The 19,242-nt window shown below is 45.3% G+C and overlaps 1 protein-coding gene across 3 annotated transcripts in view; it reads right to left on the minus strand.

Moving 5' to 3' along the window:
• TRABD (TraB domain containing) overlaps positions 1–3,282 on the minus strand; it is a 30,761-nt gene extending 27,479 nt beyond the window's left edge. The window contains exon 1 of one of the 3 annotated variants that reach the window (XM_083182886.1): positions 3,068–3,282. The gene's annotated coding sequence lies outside the window, so the exon portion shown is untranslated. The remainder of the gene's footprint in view (positions 1–3,067) is intronic. The other 2 variants (XM_083182885.1, XM_083182884.1) reach the window with 2 other exon arrangements.
• Positions 3,283–19,242: the final 15,960 nt, after the last annotated feature.

Raw genomic sequence — 19,242 nt, forward strand, 5'->3', positions numbered from 1 at the left:
TGTTTTTCCCAAAAAAAAAAAAAAAAATAATATATATATATTTAATTAGCTTCTGTCAGAAAATTTACTCTAGTGTGTATCTATATGGTAGGCAACAGATTGTGAGTTCCACTGGGTCAATAACTAATGTAAACAATTAGAATAACCCATGCAGAAGGTATTTTACATAAATAAGCTACATACAGTAAGTATAACGGAAAGGTGTGTGTGTGATGACTCTCAAACGCTTTAACTAATAGTCTTCAAACTTTGCACACTACCTTATCTTAAGAAACGATCTAGTTCGATGACAGGTTTAATCAGACAAGCACTTCAGGGTGCCATCATAAGGGTGCACGCTATTTCTGTTTTCATGCATTTGCGATCTGTTGTTGGACAACACAATTAACAGACTCCCTTAAGTGGACCCTTAAAGGCCTATAAGGGTACATTAAATGAAAAAAATGTCACTTTACAAAACTTTCATACTGAAATTAGTAAGCAACTCTGAGTGGTCTACGAATCAGACACTGTAGATATCGTTGTGAAATGCATGCGAGATCAACCCTGAGTCAGTTAATTTATTTTCTTTGTTTACTTATTCATTGAGGATTTTCAGGATCTTCTGTACCATCTGCAGCAGCTTCTACCATGCTGTGGTTGGCAAGGGTAGGTGGATAGTTGGAGACTTGCTCTGGCTGCTGCAACAACTCCAGCCCAGCTGTGGTGGAACAATATAATTGCATAAGCCAACCCGTTTGTTGGGCCTTAACACTAGGGGTCAATAAATACTTGGGAAGTTTTACCAAATAGATACTGCAGATCACCTTCAGACTTATTTAATGTATTGCTAAGTAAATCCTCTTGTGCAACATCTGAAAAACAAGTTAAAATCATTTTGGCATCAATCTTAAGGTGCCCACACACTAGAACGATTTTTTGGCCGGTAAATCGGCCGATTTTGGTCCGATGCGCACTCTCGTGGATCTTTAGCTGAATCTTCTGATCTTACGTGCTGCACAAAAGATTAGAAGATTTAACAAAAGATCCATAGGAATGCAAACGGGATCTTAAGAAAAATCTTTGGTAAAGATGTGTGCTTGCCTGAAATCTTTTGTCCAGGACGGAAAAAAGATTTCAAGGCTAATTTATGCGCACATCTTACGATCGCAGATCTTTCTAGTGTGTGGGGACCTTAAGTTTTGCCAGAGATAAGATCACCTGCTACATAGTTCGACAGTACTGTAAACCATCTAACATGCTAATCCTGAAGGAGGCATCGCAAATACAAGTTCTACGTCTGAAGACGCAGCATTGGATCGGGATTGTGAATAAGCTTATGCAGACTGCCTGCTGAAACGCCTCTGCCGTGGCCAAGAAATTGGTTTATGAGGATGTATATTATTGCCTATGCATGCCCAAAAATCAGGGGCGGCAAACATTCGTTATGTAAAAAACAGTTCCTGTTGTCAACCCCAAGCCACGTACCAATCGTGCTGCAGCTTTGGGCCAGTGCATGCAACCTTGCAGGACCTGTTGTGCCCGTGAGCAGTCCACCCAACATCAGAGTTGTAGAAAGACCATAAAGTCTGCAGACAACTCTGAAGACCTATAGGACTATGCATAGCAAACTACCGTGCCCACAAATAAGTTCTGATTTATCATACCGCCAGTGGTGGCTCCTACCTTTTTTTTGGGGGGGGGGGGGGGGAAGAGTGCTGCCTCTGGCCGCAGGCACCCCCCTCCCCCTGTCGCCGCCGCTCTCCTCCAGTCCACGGCACCTGTCCTACGATGACAGGACTGGCACAAACCTCTGTACTGCGCATGCGGCCAGCTTCTATGAGCTGCTTCGGCAACAGCCCATAGAAGGAATCTTGGTCCCGGCGCCTGTACAATTTAAATGACTGGCACCGGGACCAGCGTGTGCGCAGTACTGATATAGGTACTGTGCATGCACAATTGCCAAATTTACACGGCCGCCCGCAGAAAGACATCCCAAAAGGCTGGGAACACCTCCCAATGGGACTTCCAATAGGTAGTCACTGCCAGTCACAGTGAAGTCAGTGCAGTCTCACAGATTTTACTTGGGGGGGGGGGCTGCAGCCCATAAGTAAAAACCGCCACTGCATACCGCCCAACAATCCTCTCCAGGAGGGGCAAAATGCTCTATTCATGGATTTTACTCTTAATATACGATTGCCATCACCTGTGTTGAAACACCTCTTATCCATTTACCCAGTAGTTCCCATACTTTTTTGCTTCACAACACACTATAGTATCAGAATTATATTCACAGCACCCATTGGCCAAATGTTTCTTATTGGTAAATTAAGCATAAAAAAAAAAAAAAAAAAACTTGAAATAAATATAAATTATGGCTATATCCTTAGGTTTCATTATGTAGTGAGGGACAATGGACACATAATCTATGACTGGCAACCACAAGCATTGGTTACATAGACCCTAATTAATTTGAATTGGCCCTGGGCAACCAAGGCAAGGCCACAGCGCAAAGTTTGAGAACCACTACATTAACCTGTTTAAAATAGGTGAAGGCAGTCATAAATTAAGACAGAGTCCAGAAAACAAGCATTCGGTCACTCATGGAATGGGTCAAGGAGAGAAGGATGATTTATAAACAAATATAACAACTATAGCGACAAAAAGGCATTGGTAAACAAAAATAAAGCATGTTAAAAGAAACATAACAAAGCTTACACACAAGAGCAATAAAGATGCCTACCCTCTCTGCTAGCGTGTTGGCTGCTGGAGTAATTCGTAATAACAGTTTTATAGTGATAATGGAGAAGACACTGGTAACTATTATACAAAATAAAGAGAACATGCACCAGCAGCGAAACACAGCTGGTGACTGGAGTGTAATAACTCTGCCACGTACAGTACAGAAGGAATGCAGAACTACATAAAAGAAAGCCGCTGCCACTTGCCGGCCACAGAAGAACATAGAGGTGCGGGTGCCACACTGTACAACACCTGTGGCCCGGAACTGCGCGCTAGAACTACGGCGGCACCAATCCATATGGAGCAGTGTGCGCATCCATCATTCCGGGGATAATAAAGTACTCACTGTGGCCAGAAGCACGGAGTGACAGAAGCCACAGATACGCAGCCACGACTCTTTCCTCCTCTTACCGCCAGGGATCCAGGAACAGCAGGCGCTCAGCTGGAGCTAGAGCACGGTACAACATGCTGTACTAGTCATCTCTCCGGTGGGGAACCAGGAGCGGCGGCCGCGCTGCACTCCGGTACTTGTAGTTGCTGCTGGGAGATCGCACACCTCCTTCCGCCGGGCTAAAGCACGAGAGAACTACAACTCCCGTCATGTCCCGCGGCGCAGGCTCAGCTGCGGGGTCATCTCCTGTTAGAGACGGCGCTGTCAGCAGAACTTATAACCAATCGGGAATGGAATAGCACAGATGGAGTAACTAGGTTGGGAAACGACGGCTACGTCACAGCCTGATTGCCGCTGTACCTACCACCACCGCCTCCGCCCCTCACACGTGCTATAGTGTCTGCGCTGCGGAGCCCAGCGTCGTTACTAGCACGCACACAATACATTACGTACGAACAGCCAGCGGCAGCGCTGTTCTCCGGGCATGTGAGGTACCGGCTGTTGCTGCTGAAGTTGTGCTGTTGCCGGCGCTTCATGCACTAGGTATTGACGCCCGAGTGTTTTTCGGATGTGGCATCATCAGTGCGGCCGGAAGCGCATGTTCTGCTTAAGCCTTATTTATTCATATTTTACTGGTATCTTTCTATCCTACTTTTATCACAAATTACAGTTTCCAATTTCTTTTACTTCGCTAGTCTACGCGCGTCGCAGTAACTATGCAGCTTGTGTAACACCCTAATTGTGGTGTCAGTGAATTGATTTTACCTGCTTTAGCTCTGGAATCTGCTTGAGGCTGTGTGTAAGGGATTTTGGCCACTCCTCTTTTAGGCTGCTTGTACCATGGCAAAGGGACAGGGGACCCCCTCCCAGAACCCCAATACAGCATACTTGCCTACTTTTGAAAACTAGTTTCAGGGAGATTGCGGGTGCTGGGGGGACGGACATCATGCTCTGCGCCAAAGCTGTCTGGCACCACCCATTTACTGACACTCAGGGGTGTGTTCTGCAATGGCAGACTTCACAACTTATGTGTGCTTGAAATTGGGAGAGGGCATGGACTAGTATTATGACCCCTATTTCTGTCATTCCCATACCTCCCAACTTCGGAAGCTTAGCAGGCGGGTTGTTGTTGCTGCGCGCCGGAGGCGTGTTGAAATTTTCGGGGTGCGTGGCCTATACTCGCGGCTCTTCCGTGAGGCCATGCCCCCATTTTGCCGCTATGGGGGCATGACCCAGAGGCTCTGTGAGCCTCTAGCCATGCCCCCAGCCCCCTGGCTGCGGGAATAGACGCTATGCGCAAAGGGTTAATTCCCCGCTGCTTAGCAGCTGACAGGGGGGACTCCCAACAGCCCCCCCACACCGCGGGACACTGCCGCCCGCGGGTGGGACAGCGGGACAGGCCCTGACAATCGGGACTGTCCCGATAACATCGGGACTGTTGAGAGGTATGCATTCCTAGCAGCTGGGCAGCCCCTGGCTCCCTGACTGCAATCCCTCTGTCTACATTATACACAGCCCCCAATATTACACTATACACAACACACCCCATATTACATTATACACAGCCCCCCATATTACATGATACACACACAGACCACCTCATATTACATGACACACAGACTACCCCATATTACATGATACACAGACCACCCCATATTACATCACACACAGCCCCCATAATACACGATACACAGACAACCCCATATTACATGATACACAGCCCCCATACTACATGACACCCAGATCACCCCATATTACATTATAAACAGAACCCCCCACACACACAAGTAAAGTACACATTCCCCTCCTCATATTACAGACCCCAGTACACCACAGCACTAACCTTTTCCCTACTCCTGGGAGGTGCAGGGAGGAGGAAGATGTGGTGGATGGGCGGAGGCAGCATCAAAGCAGCCGGTGACAGGAGCAGGAGAGCAGGGCTGATACACGGAACCCACTGTGTTTGTGTGGTGGGCGGGGCCAGCATCAGGGAAGCCCTGGCTGACGTCTCTCCAGCTCCACGGACTTTCTCTTAGTGCACACAGCATGTGGCCGGCTGTGATGTACTATAGTGGCGCGTGCAGAGTCGACCCCATCCTCTCCGGCATGCGCAGTGAAGGTGTTAATGGCAGCCCACAAAAAATCGGGAGGTGCGGACAGGTTTGCGGGGGAGCGAGAGGCTCCTGCAATAAGTGGGAGGGTAGGCAAGTATGGAATACAGTCACTACATGTTAGGACAGTGACATGGTCATTTATTTTGCAGGAGCAAAGAGTCACTTTTCTAATTCAAGAAATAAGGGTTAAAGTTGCAGAAAACAATGCAATAAATCATAGCAAACAATTGGCTCAATACTATTATTCAACCTGTGCTGTAACAGTTTCACAGCATCACATCCAATCAGACAACATAATATAACTTCAGTGTGTGTATGCCAACCATTATTTCCAAATGAGCACTTTTGCTATGAGTGCTTAGAAAGGCTGTGTCTCTGAGTCCAGGTCCCTACTTTTCTGCTAGGTGGAACAACAGACTCCTCCTGAGTACAATACTTGGATTTTATGTCCCAGTGTCACACAAGTGGTCAGAAGTTGAAGTACTTGAACTTATAAAGTATATTATCAAATTAGCGGTTTACTTCGCTCTGCATTAAGCAGTTTCCCCAACGGTTAACAATGGCTCCCTGGGTGCCAGATGCGTTCCCGACAGTCATTTACCCGACGTTGGGTGCACGATGGCCACCCGCTATTCTCCCTTGTGGGGGTCCACGACCCCCATAGAGGGAGAATAGAATAGGTAGCGAGCCACCGTGCCCGCAGCGAGCCCGCAAGGGCCTTTTTTGCGTTTGCCATGCTGTTGGAGTCCGGGCAGTCGGGATCCCGACGCCAGGCTAATGACTGTCGGAACCCCATACCACACCCTGGCTCCCTGTCTGCCTTATAGGAGCAGTGTGAGCAGTGCAAATCTCCCCACTGTCTGATAGCTGGCTGTGTCTAGATGAGACAGGCTGTATATGTGCATGGCTGAAACAGGCTCTCTCCCTGTTTTTTGTCTGCAAATGCTGCTGATTCTGGTTCAGGCTGTGTCTCACTCCAGCAAGCATCTCTTCTCCATGCTGGCTGACTCTCCCAGCCCCATGCTGTTTCTCTGTCCTCCCAGACCCAAGGGTTATCCAATAGCAGGGCATACAAGGGCTGTTGATGTCACAGAGGTCAGTAGAGTCTGGGATGCCACACTTGCCCGCAGATCATAGTATATACACTGAATTCACAGCACAGACATGGGCCCTAATATAGTAGTGCCGAAACTAGACATGTTGGTGTCCTGTGCCAAAAAAGAGAATTTGGGTCCTCCCCGCATACTTACAATAGGGCTTTGCACGCCCAAGATGCTTCCGAAAATCACGTCCTGCTCCCTGCCCCCATGAATGGTGGGTAAGCCTCGGCTCCTGCATGTCCCAGATGTTGGTGTGTAAATCCCGGAAATCGGGTCCTCACCATCGGGTCCTCACCATCCGGTGATGTCAGCTGCCAGCAACCCCCCCCCCCCCCCCCCCCGCATTCCGTCGTGGGTGGGTACGTCAGCACATGCGCAGAAATGTGCAGACACGCAACATCGGTCCGAAGGAACTTGAATAACCCCCAATGTGTACTGGCCTATAAATATAGCTCCCCCCTTAAATGATTTGTTATGTTTTCTCCTTTTAGTAATGGCCATTACACATTATGCCACTCACCATAATGCTCATTACACATGCTATACGGGTTGGGATCATTTGGTCTATTGCATTATGGTCGAAAGTCATTAGGTCGAATCCATTAGGTCGACATGATTCTAGGTCGACATGCTAAAAGGTCGACATGATTCTAGGTCGAAAGGTCATTAGTTCGACAGGTCATTAGTTCGACAAGGTCATTAGTTCGACATTGTCTATGTCGACATTCACAAGGTCGACATGGGGTTTTTCACTGTTTTTTTACCTGAATGTCAACACAGTCGACATGGACACAGTTTAAAGTGCACTGCATCCCCTCGCATCGCTCGCTGCGCTCGCGATGCGTCGGGCACGGTGCCTCGCTACGCTCGGCACACTATTTTATTCTCCCACCACGCCCTAGTGGATGGTAGGGCATGAAATACCGCCTGTCGGCACATGTTGGCTCAAAAAACAGTGAAAAACTCCATGTCGACCTTGTGAATGTCGACATAGACAATGTCAAACTAATGACCTTGTCGAACTAATGACCTGTCGAACTAATGACCTTTCGAACTAGAATCATGTCGACCTTTTCCCATGTCGACCTAGAGTCATGTCGACCTTTTAGCATGTCGACCTAATGGATTCGACCTAATGACTGTCGACCATAATGCAGTAGACCAAATGACCGCATCCCTGCTATACACTGTAATGCACCTTACACATTATACCACACACATCATAGTGCCCACCGTACTCCTGTTTATACACATGACTCTCCCAGTAGTACTAAGGACCTTTTTTCTGTTTGCGGCGGCCAAACGTACGTACGTTCCGTATCAGCGTACATTTCCCGTTCGTGGCCGGTGAGCGTAAGTCCACCCACAAAACATCCGCATACGGATGCTCACAAACACCGACAAAGGGGAGTGGCGTACAGTTGAGCGTACGCCGCCGTACACGGACGGATCACCGCTTAGACTCCGACAGCTGGCGTACAACAGAGCGTACGCCTCCGTTTACGGACGTCTCTCGTCCATTTTCCCACTGATATCTTGCGGCTATCTGAGCGTACGCCACCGTGCACGGACGGCTCTCTATTGTTTTCAATGGAAAACTCAGTGTCTGTCACCGATCATGAGAGTGAGCGTACGTCCGTGCACGCTGGCATACCCTTCACATATATGGACCTGCTAATCTAGCCTTTCAACTATGATTAAGACAATTAAATGAATTATTCTAATTGTTATTCAATTATTGTTTTATATTACCTCAATTGTCTACCTTAATGAACTCCCTAATAAAAATACATTTTACCCCTGCTTACATGTATATTTATTATGTTCTAATGTTGCATTTTAATCACTATCTATGTGTCCCCACATTGCTTATACTTTTAAATAACATCGTGGTGTTGTTTGTGTGTATGTACTGAATTATGTCCATAATTAGTTTGTTCCGATTTTTGCCCCTTTCCCACTGCAGCCTTAAAACGGTATATTGCCGATTTTTGAGGGCAAAATACCGTTTAAGGCTGCAGTGGGAAAGCGCCAGAGTTGAAATACCGTTTAAAGTTAAACGGTATTTCAACCCGTTTCCAAAGCAGAGTTTTACACGGTAATCTACCGTTTAAGAGGCAATGGGAATGCATCTTAAACGGTAGAGATGATGGCTGATTTTTTCAGCCATCATCTCCGTGTGTGTACGCTGCCGGGCTGAAAGATTAACCACTTTCAGCCCGGCGGTACGCCCCGCTGCCACCCCCCGCCTCCCCCCCCCCCCCCCCCTCCTGTTATACTCACTTGTCCACGCTGCCCCGCTGTGTCCGGCTGGCTGCTGCTGCGGCTGGATGCCGTTAGCGACGCTGGTCCGGTCCGCCCCGCAGTTCCTCTTTTTCTTGTCCTCCCGGGTCCGGCCACATGCCCCGCCTCCCTCCGTCCTGCTCCACACGGAGCAGCACTGGCCACCAATGTTTTATTTTGTAAGCCAGTAATATATAGATTGCTGGCACATGCCAGCAATCTATATATTTCTGGAACCACTGGGAACCAATGACAATCCTAAACCAGTAATATATAGATTGCTGGCACATGCCAGCAATCTATATATTTCTGGAACCACTGGGCACCAATGACAATCATAAGCCAGTAATATATAGATTGCTGGCACATGCCAGCAATCTATATATTGCAGGCACCACTGGGCACCAATGACAGTCATAAGCCAGTAATATATAGATTGCTGGCACATGCCAGCAATCTATTTATTACAGGCACCACTGGGCACCAATGATTTAGTTATTAGGCAGTAATATATACATAGCTGGCACTGGCCAGCAATGTATAGATTACTGTCCACCATGGGTTAAATTGAGCCGACACATAGCACAAATGTTGACCGCTGCGGGATTTGTACGCACCACTGGCCCCTCCCCCTCCTTTTATTATGTGAAAACAACTGTGGGTGTGCACCTTTTTAACCCTGAAAAGCCCATTAAAGTCACAGGCACTCATTTGTGCTGTAAAAACGTTTTGAAGAGCTAAAACGTTTTACCTGCAATGGGAATGGTACTTAAATGGCATTTAAAACTGTAATCTGCTGCAGTGGGAATGCTAAATACCGTTTAAGATTACCTGTAACTTAAAACGGGTCTGCAGTGGGAAAGCAGCATTTTTTACATGTATACCTACCCTGATGTTATGTGTGATGATTTCATCTAACAACATTAAACATTCATGCATTTTCACTATGGGCCTTATTTTGGTTCACTCTTTCTGACAAAATACTTCTTAGATGGACAAAACCATGTGCACTACAGGGGGGGCAGATGTAACATGTGCAGAAAGAATTAGATTTTGGTGAGTAATTTTGTTTCTGTGCAGGGAAAATACTGGCTGCTTTATTTTTACACTTCAATATAGATCTCACTTTGAAATAAAACCCCACCCAAATCTAACTCTCTCTGCACATTTTACATCCGCTCCCCTGCAGTGCACATGGTTTTGTCCATCTAAGAAGGATTTTGTCAGAAAGAGTAAACCAAAATAAGGCCCTATGTGTGTTTTTACTCAAAAACACACACATTCACACATCAATTGTTACCCCTCACCTCAAAATACAAATATAACTGACATTACACATCTGTATGTACCTCCCCTTACAAACCCTCAAACATATTTTGGATTAACAACACAGGCAATTTCTAACTGTACCAAATTTTTTTTTTTTTTTTTTACAAACGTTAAAACTTCAAAAAAAAATTAAAAGAGAGCCTCAAGTTGGGCATAAAGTATATTTAAATACAGGAGGGTCAGAAATATCTCCCTCATGACCCGTGCCACCTCCTCCTGGTGCTGTTCAGTGTCTGTAGTTAAGGGAAAAAATAATAATAATATATAATATACACAAATGTTTGTTGTATTTTTACATAATACCAGTAAGTGTGAAGGCCACATACATTTTTCAACTACATTGAAGATGGGTTTGCTGTAAACACAGTACCAAAAACTAATATGTGTACACACACATACTGTACATATTACATAACATTAAATAAATTCCTCCTTCTTGGATGAATGTATGCTGTATCCCAATTGGTAGGTTTGTGTTGGGGGACTCACCTCTAACCTCACAATTAGGCTGTGCTATTTAAGGGTAATGACATTGTTGCGGCTTAAGCACTTCTTACTATTTAAAATGTAGGACATTGTTGTACAAATTATAGGCCTACAGCTATGTTTGTAAAGCATGCATCCGCATGGCCTTACACACTATTACCAAACCCATCTATAAATTAATGTTGCACATTATGCTGGGAAGTGTAGTTACACAACACCTGGACCCACATAACTTCAACACCACTAATGTAGGATATGTCATTGGATGTACTGTTATATCAATTATTCAAGGAGTGAGGCATGGCCACACTCAAAAAATCCACCATGGGGACCTTTGTTCCTGGAGAAGGACAGGCCACACCTCAGGGTCGACCTGCAGTGATATGTTGCAACTAATGATGATATTGGATACACATATGTGGTTGTTGTGATTGTTTATGTGTAGAAATGTGTAGGTAAACATTAGCCACATTATTTACTTATGGCTAGTGGAGACATCCTGCTTGCCGCTGGTTGGGTGTCCTGTGTTGGTGGTTGGGGGGGTCAGGAGCAAGGGGGATGGGATTGGAGTTGGGATAGAGGTAGTGGGTTGGAGTGGGGATTAGAAAGGGTTGGGGGTGGGTGGTGGGGAGTTGTAGGGGGGTTGGAAGTGGGGTAGGGGTGTGGGTGGGGGTAGGGGAGTGGCTGGTGGAAGGGGACGTTGATATGGGGTGGGCACCAGCAGGCCCCAATGTCTCCTCTTCCTCCTCCGGGGCGGCCTCCTCTTCCTCCTCCTGGGCTGCCTCCTCCTCCTCTTCCTCCTCCTGGGCGGCCTCCTCCTCCTCCCTGGCTGCCTCCTCCCGGGCTTCCATGCATGCCCTGGCGCATGCTGAAATGTTCATGTTGTTGGTATAGAAATCGAAGGTTGGGTTTCATGAAAATGGGGGAAAGAAAAAGTCACATTAGTCATGCTCATAACATTACAATTTATCATTTCAGTTATATTTAATACATTTATCATGCTAACAAATTGATATGCTACACACAAAATCAGAGGGTATACATATACCCCCATATACACCCCATATACACCACATACTCATGCACATGTTTTAAGACTACAGAACTCATTGCTAAAAAATGCATAAATATTTGTAAATTATATACTTACATCGGGCAATATGGCGCCGTATGGAGCATAGCAGGTGTGGCTGCCTCCGCCGCAGGTCAGACCAGCGCCGTTCCACCTGCCCCAGGCTTCTGCGGACGCCGGTCCGGGCGTAGATTAAGCGGCGGGCAGCATTATACGCCCGCCGCTTCTCCCTATTTGTTACATATGGGCCCCAGGCGCCGGTCCATGATTTCTACCAAGGCCACCAGCTCTTCGTTTGAAAAGGGGTTATCCCTTGTTGAAGACATATTGGCAATGGCGCAGTTATTAATTGCAGGTACATATATAACTTTTGGTGGTTGCTGATTGGTCTAAAATCTAGTTTTTTTATTATTAACTTTATTAATCCATTTTACATTAACAATATGTATGCGAATATAAACTTTCGTGGACCGTTCCGATATACACACCATAATATACAGTATGCTTTCAATGTAGAGAGAGACGTACTGTGTATATACAGTGTGCGAAAAATTATACACACAACCATCTACTAATACATACGCTGATAACAAGGCACATACAACATGTTGGTGTATGACAAATTTATCCTCATAACAAATGTAAGGAAAGCATTGTAATGTTGGTATGTTGCTACATTTGTTTAAGAAAGCAAACATGTACTGCCAACAGAGACCACCTAAAAACACTTATCATTGGAATTACATGTGCACACATTTCATTATGTAGCACACAATGGTCAACAACCTGTGTATGTGCATGTACAGGTGAATGCTCAGGTGCATTGAGACCTGCGTAATTTCCGCGGTAATTAACGGCGGAAATTATCGGCGGGAAATATTGGCGAAAATTAGCTACTACATTGCGGTAAAAAATATACGCGCCCTTCTTCAAGGCGGAAGATTACCATATAAATATCCAGTCAGATGCTGACCATAATTGCTGCAAACATGTCTAGCTCAGATGATTCCGCAGCTGAGGACGCCCTACAAAGAGCACAAGCAGAATCCCTGCTGAAAGTTTGAGGCAAAGGGAGCAGGAGCGGAGAAGGAGGGCCCAAGAGCAAGGGGGCCCCTCACTAACAATGCCAGCAGCTCCACAAGGGCCAAGCAACCAGCCAGAACAAGAGGTTGCATCTTTCCAAACATGTGTGACCCAGCAACTGCATGGTGAGAGAACTGGGACCACCAGAAATCGACCTGCACCATCTAGGCCAAGTACTGAGCAGGATACCACCACCAAAAAAAGAAACCCTGCATTTCTAGAGGCAGAATTGCGTATTTTAGTTCCCAGGGCACAAGAATGGATAGAATTACCTACCAGGAAGCCGGGTGCCAGTGCAAGGAGAAACCTTTGGGAGAAGATCACAGAGGAAGTGAACCAGGTGTCAACAGTGGTCAGAGATTTGACATCAGTTAAGAAAAGGCAAGTGTGTTTCTCCCCCTGATAATGTCATATGTGTGTACATATGTTACATGTATGTTTGGAGAATAATAGAAAGGTGTGTTTGTAGATAGTGCTACACTTCAATGACACATGTGAACACAACCATGTCTAATAAACCACATTTATATCTGAAACATGCACCATTGGTGTGATGTGAGGTTATGTGCACAGTTCTGCTCATGTGAAGTATGTGATGGGACAACAGAAAGTGTGTAGTTGAAAAAGAGTTGTAGTAACAAGTTCCAGATGATGCTACTGAAACAAGGATGTAAAAAATGTGGTGTGAAACTACACATCTCAGCATGCCTTCCCATAGTTAACTAACTCCATATTATCAACACTGTCAAGCTATGGTGGGATGTGTTTCACAGCAGGTGGAGGTGCATAATTTGGCCATGGATGATGTCATTTCTGCATAGTGATATATGTATGTGCATTTAGTGGCCTAATGAATGAGATGAGACACTGAAATGCCTCATAATGGAGACATTAATGTGTGTGTGGGAAACATATGCATAAAAAACATAAGATCACCCACACTAGGAAATGTAACGTAGTCATGATGTTCAATAGCACAGTGGTGCACATATGTCATGTTGATATTTGAATTTTTGATTTTGTAGGTGGTCAGACTTCAAAACTGTACTGAAGAGGAAGATGACTGACCGGTAGAACCACAGCATGTCCACCGGGAGGGGGCCTATGCCAGAGAGTTTGGAATATACCCTCCTGGAGGAGGAGGCGTTGGATGTAATTGATGTGGCCGAGGTCAGGGGGGTATCCAATATGGATAGTGAGCTCCCGGTGGAGGTATTTGCTGGTGCTTTTGATGGTAAGTCACAGTAATGCATTGTATTTGGTAAGAGAGATTTTTTGTGTATGTGATGGTGACATTGTTTTCAATTATTATCCTAGAAGAAGCAGAAGCACAGGATGAACCGGCAGCATCTTCCTCTTCAGAGCCACAGGTGGAGCAAGTGGTCCAGCCTCCACCAATAAGGCCAACCCATTCACTGGCCTCATATGATGTGAGGTTGTCGGAGATGCTGGAGAAGATAGAGCAGCATGGGATGGAGGCTAGAGAACGTCAGAATCAGTTTTTTTATTTCATGGGGATTTGGCAGGAGAGCAACACCCAGCAGTTTGAGGCCTTGCAACACCAGAATGACATTCTGGCGGCTGGTATGCAAAGCATTGCCCAACAACTCAGCCGCCAGAATAACATTCTGGCGGAGCTGCTCACCACCACCAGGTCCCTAAGGGACAATCCCCCATCTGCTGCCCCACCCCAAGCTGCTCCACAAGCTACCACGTCTGCTGACCCTCCTCTGTCCACTGGGCCAAGACGGCGCAAGCATTCAGTGCCAAAGGCCCCTGTCCCCAAGCCCCCCATCCAAAAAGGGGAAAAAAGGGCCAAAATAATGTTAACTGGGTCACTTCTTCTGTGTTTGGACCCCAAATTTTTAAATTGCACTGGACATCCACTTCCTGAGTTGGCCATCTATCCATTTTCGTGCAAAGGGAACTAAAGTGCTTATTTTGACCTCTAGAAATGCAGGTTTTATTTTTGGTGGTGTGTATCATGCTTAGTATTCTCCCTGGTTGTTGCAGGTCGTATTCTGGTGTCCACATTTCTTTCACCATTGCATTTGCAGGGTAACACAAGTTTGGAGATATGCAACCTCTTGTTATTGCTGTTTGTTATTTTTGTCAATATTTTATATTTTATTTTAATTTATGATATTAAATTATCTACTAAGCTGTGATGCTGAACAGCAAATAAATTTATTTTCACAATTAACACACAATTGTTATATGTGTAATTTCTTGTGTCAAACAAATAATACATTTGTGTGTAGTTAATGACCAGGGTATTTTTGTGCATTTATTGATGTGTTGTAGAAGTTTCCCATGTGTAACCCTCTCCATGGCCATTAACATGTTCATATCCAACTTTTCCCAGCTAATTAGTTTGTGTCAGCACATGTGCAGAGCAACTTAATAGGTGAGAAAGCAGTTTCTGTGCAGGTGAGGTAACTCCTACATTAGTAGGTAAAAGCAGGCCCAGAACAATGAGTTCGTCATGGAGTGGGTGAGGTAGGCAAACAAGGGTCAAAAGGGGCATTTGTGTAGGAATGCATATGTGTCCTTCCTAAAAAACAAGTCATGTCTTGGTACAGGTATGTTACAGATGTGTGAGTCGACCAAACATGATAAAATTGCTTGTGAACAAACATGTTTAAATATTTTAATATATATGATTTTTCTGTGTCATAAGCAGATGTAGGAATCCTTTGCTATAGAGATGTGATTGCAATAATGTGAATGGTGGCATTTTACATCGAGTGTAGTAAAATCCCATTCATAGCAGATCAGAAAGTGTTACAGTTATGTATTTTGGGTACTATACAAAGATTGTGTGCTAAATAGTGGCCATGGCCTTAGAACATCACTGGCACATCCTTGTAGCTCTTAGATGTGGTTTATATAAGTTTAGCTAAATTAAAAATTTAAAATGTTTGTATTAGAGTGAAAACGTTGACGCAATGTAATTTACATGTAGAGAAGTGTATAAAGATATGCTTCCAATGTGTTTGAGTGCTGTGTGTGGCTTGCAGGTAGTGAAATAATGGTTTGGACTTAATAGGCTGCAGCATTGCTTATTACATTCAGTTGTATGTGTTTGAGTAGTAATCAGCGTTAATTAGCAGACCCAGCTGTCCGCTCTCATGCGTTATCTGTAGGGGTGGTCTGAGGTGGCGGTTGGCGGCCGCTTGTTTTGTGTCCGAAATGAACGGTGCTTTCGCCGATCGAGCAGTAGTAGCACCGTATATCTATTGTACACACCCCCGTGTACGCCCATGTTTACGCACAGTTTCCCTCATTATTTCGGCCGCTCCCCTCAACACGCCCCTATGCCGCCCACAATGACCGTACTCCTGTGGACAGGTTTTTTGCATGGAAAGACCCGTCCGTGAGCGTTGTGCAGTCGTCGCGCCTGCGCATTACGGAAGGTACGCATGCGCAGATTAAAAAAAAAAAAACAGGAACGTACGCTTACGGCCCAGCCGCCTGAACCAGAATAAACACCTAAGTATTTACACAAAATCATGGTCTGCGAGCTCCGATTGGTAGCTGGCACCACTTTTGAAATGTCTGTCAGCCCTGGTGTGAGAGACCCTTCAGAAGTTGGTCTACTTGCTGCATCTATTTGCCCAAAATAATGGTTATTCACAATGTTGGTTTATTGTTAAGTTCTTTCAAGTTGATACAGTAAAGATTCACACTGCTATCCTTTGTACAGATCATTTAAAATCCCACAGTGTAGACTTAAGGTGGTTACACCCGGGACCTGATTCAGGCTCTGACGCTGTTGTGGATACTGTGTACTTATGTTAGGTATATTGTACATGCACCAGACCCATTATTGTCATCATGTTTTTAGCATTATTTTTTTATTAGTTATAAATGCCTCAATGTTTTAATTGGTATCTAATTGAAAGTAAAGAAAATTATTTTTTATATATTTGAGGAGGTAGAAATTAATAATTGAAAAGAGGTAAGTAAGTATTAATCCGTTTAGAAGGTGTTCAAATTTTGCAGGAATAATAGAAAGAACAGACTTATACAACAGTGTGCCTTAAATCCATATAAAGACGTGAATATGCCTTACCACGCATGCGCACACAGACGAAATTACTAATGAGGGCTCAAATCTGAATCGATGCTTGGATATGCATTGGTGCGCATGTGCGTGTGGTCCAAACGAGAACGAGGCTTTTCTGCAAAATCTGGCAAATATGCATGCTACTAATATTTGAGCCACTAACCAACAGAGCTGTGAGAGAGCTAATTAACTGTCTATTTCTCATTGCAATTATTTTTCATATTAACAAAGCAATTACAATAAAAACCAAAACCTGAACTGATTAACCCACTACAGAGAAAGCAGTTTTTCCTACTATGCTTTACTAACAAATTAACCTATGCAATACCTCAGAATGAGTTGTATATATAGAGTGATCTATAATTATTATTATTTATTCATTATTTTTTTATGATTATTACCAGCCGGTGATTTGTGTAATTTAATTGTTATTATTAATACATTTTTAATAATTAGGTACTTGTTTCCTAGCACGGCACCCAATTTCTGTACGTACGGTACCGTACTGAAATCGTATCGCATGCCTCTTTATAGTGACATGCGTGCGATGCCATGCGATTTCAGTACCACTCCCGTTCCCGCTCACTCAGGGGTGGATCCAGGAGAAAATGACAGGGGGGGCACCATGACAGGGGGGATGGGAGTGAGCGGTGTTGGTAGTGCCAGTGTCAGGGCCGGTGCAAGGCACCGGAGCGCCCCAGGCGAGTCGGGGTGGGGGCGCCCCGGTGCCGGGGGAGGGTGGGGTACCTGTCCTGCGGCGCTGTCCGGTGCCGGGGGAGGGGGGTACCTGTCCTGCGGCGCTGTCCGGACCCGGGGGAGGGGGGTACCTGTCATGCGGCGCTGTCCGGTGCCGGGGGAGGGGGGTACCTGTCCTGCGGCGCTGTGTATTTAAAGCTGGCGGCGGGGGTCCCTGCAGTCCATTAGAAATAACAAGCGCTATCCGCCGGGCTAAGCGGAAGCGCTTCTGTTGTGAAAACACTGGCAGCACGCTGATTGGCTGAGATCAGCGTGCGCCGTGCTGCCAGTGTTTTCACAACAACAGCTTTAAATACACAGCGCCGCAGGACAGGTACCTGGGCGGCACGGGGGGGGGGGGCAAAATGCCGCCCTCCAGTGGCCGGTGCCCTAGGCAAATGCCTAGATTTGCCTAGTGGTGGCCAGTGTGCATTCTTAGAGAGTGAAGCGAGATAGAGAGGAGGAGAGCAGAGAGAGAGGGAAGGAATGGGATTAGAAATAGGCCCTGACATTTTAAGTCCATAGGCCCACTGTGGAGGGAAAAGTGAAGGATGCAGTGGTGTGCGCGCTGATTTTTTTAAAAAGGGGGCGTGGTCATTCCAAAGGGGGCGTGTCCTTGAGTGTAGTGTATCACACCATATACCACTTTTACACATTATGCAACAAAATAGTGGACCCTATTATACTTGCCGCTTACACATGATGCCAAAAAGAATGAGACAAAATTTCCATAATGCCACATGGATTAAGCCAAAATTCAGATAACGCCACATGGATTAAGCCATAGTATAGATAATGATGTATAAATAGGGACATTGCGCGCCGTCGGCGAGCCAAAAATGTACACAGTAATGCCCATTACACATAATGTCACACACCGTAATACCAATTAAATATGTCACACACTGTAATGGCCATTACACATAATGCCAACAAAGTAATGCCCATAAAACACAATGCCATACGTTGTGATGCCCATTAAACATAATGCCAATACCAAAATGCCCATTAAACATAATAATGCCTATTACATATTATACCATTTAATTGCTGCTTACCAACATACTTATTGTCAGAGGAATATCACTTGTTGCCAGGGGTTACATGCTTCTTGCCAGGGGTTTTATTCTTGTTGCCCTGCCATGGGATTGATATTTTTTTTTTGCCAGGGGGGAGCCAGGGTGCATGCTTGTGAAGGGTTCCATTTAAATAGCGCGCCAGTGCTACCCAAATCCACACTTCCGGGTAGCGCTGGCTGCACTCTTCTGTTCTGACAAACACTAGAGGTATAGCAGTACCTCTAGTGTCTGTCTCCTATAAGGCGGCGGCAGTGGTGTAGCTAGGTGCCACGGTGCCCGGAGCAAGGGCATGTTTCGCGCCCCACCTTCCTCTCAATTTGTAGTAGGTGAGGCTCCTGCTCAGTTAAAAGTGGGCGTGGACCAACATTATACCACACACCGTAATGCCCATTGCACATTTTAGTGAACTTTGTAATTCCAATTACACATAAGCCCACACATGATGTCCATTACATACTATATAACACACTGCAATGCCCATGACATACTATATAACACCGTAATCCCCATAACATACTATATAACACACTGTAATGCCCATTACATACTATATAACACACCGTAATGCCCATGACATACTATATAACACACCGTAATGCCCATTACATACTATATAACACACCGCAATGCCCATGACATTCTATATAACACACCGTAATGCCCATGACATACTATATAACACTCCGCAATGCCCATGACATACTATATAACACACCGTAATGCCCATTACATACTATATAACACACCGTAATGCCCATTACATACTATATAAAACACCGT

The sequence above is a fragment of the Crinia signifera genome, chromosome 4 (assembly GCF_055691185.1).
Source record: "Crinia signifera chromosome 4, ASM5569118v1, whole genome shotgun sequence".
Lineage (NCBI taxonomy): Eukaryota > Metazoa > Chordata > Amphibia > Anura > Myobatrachidae > Crinia > Crinia signifera.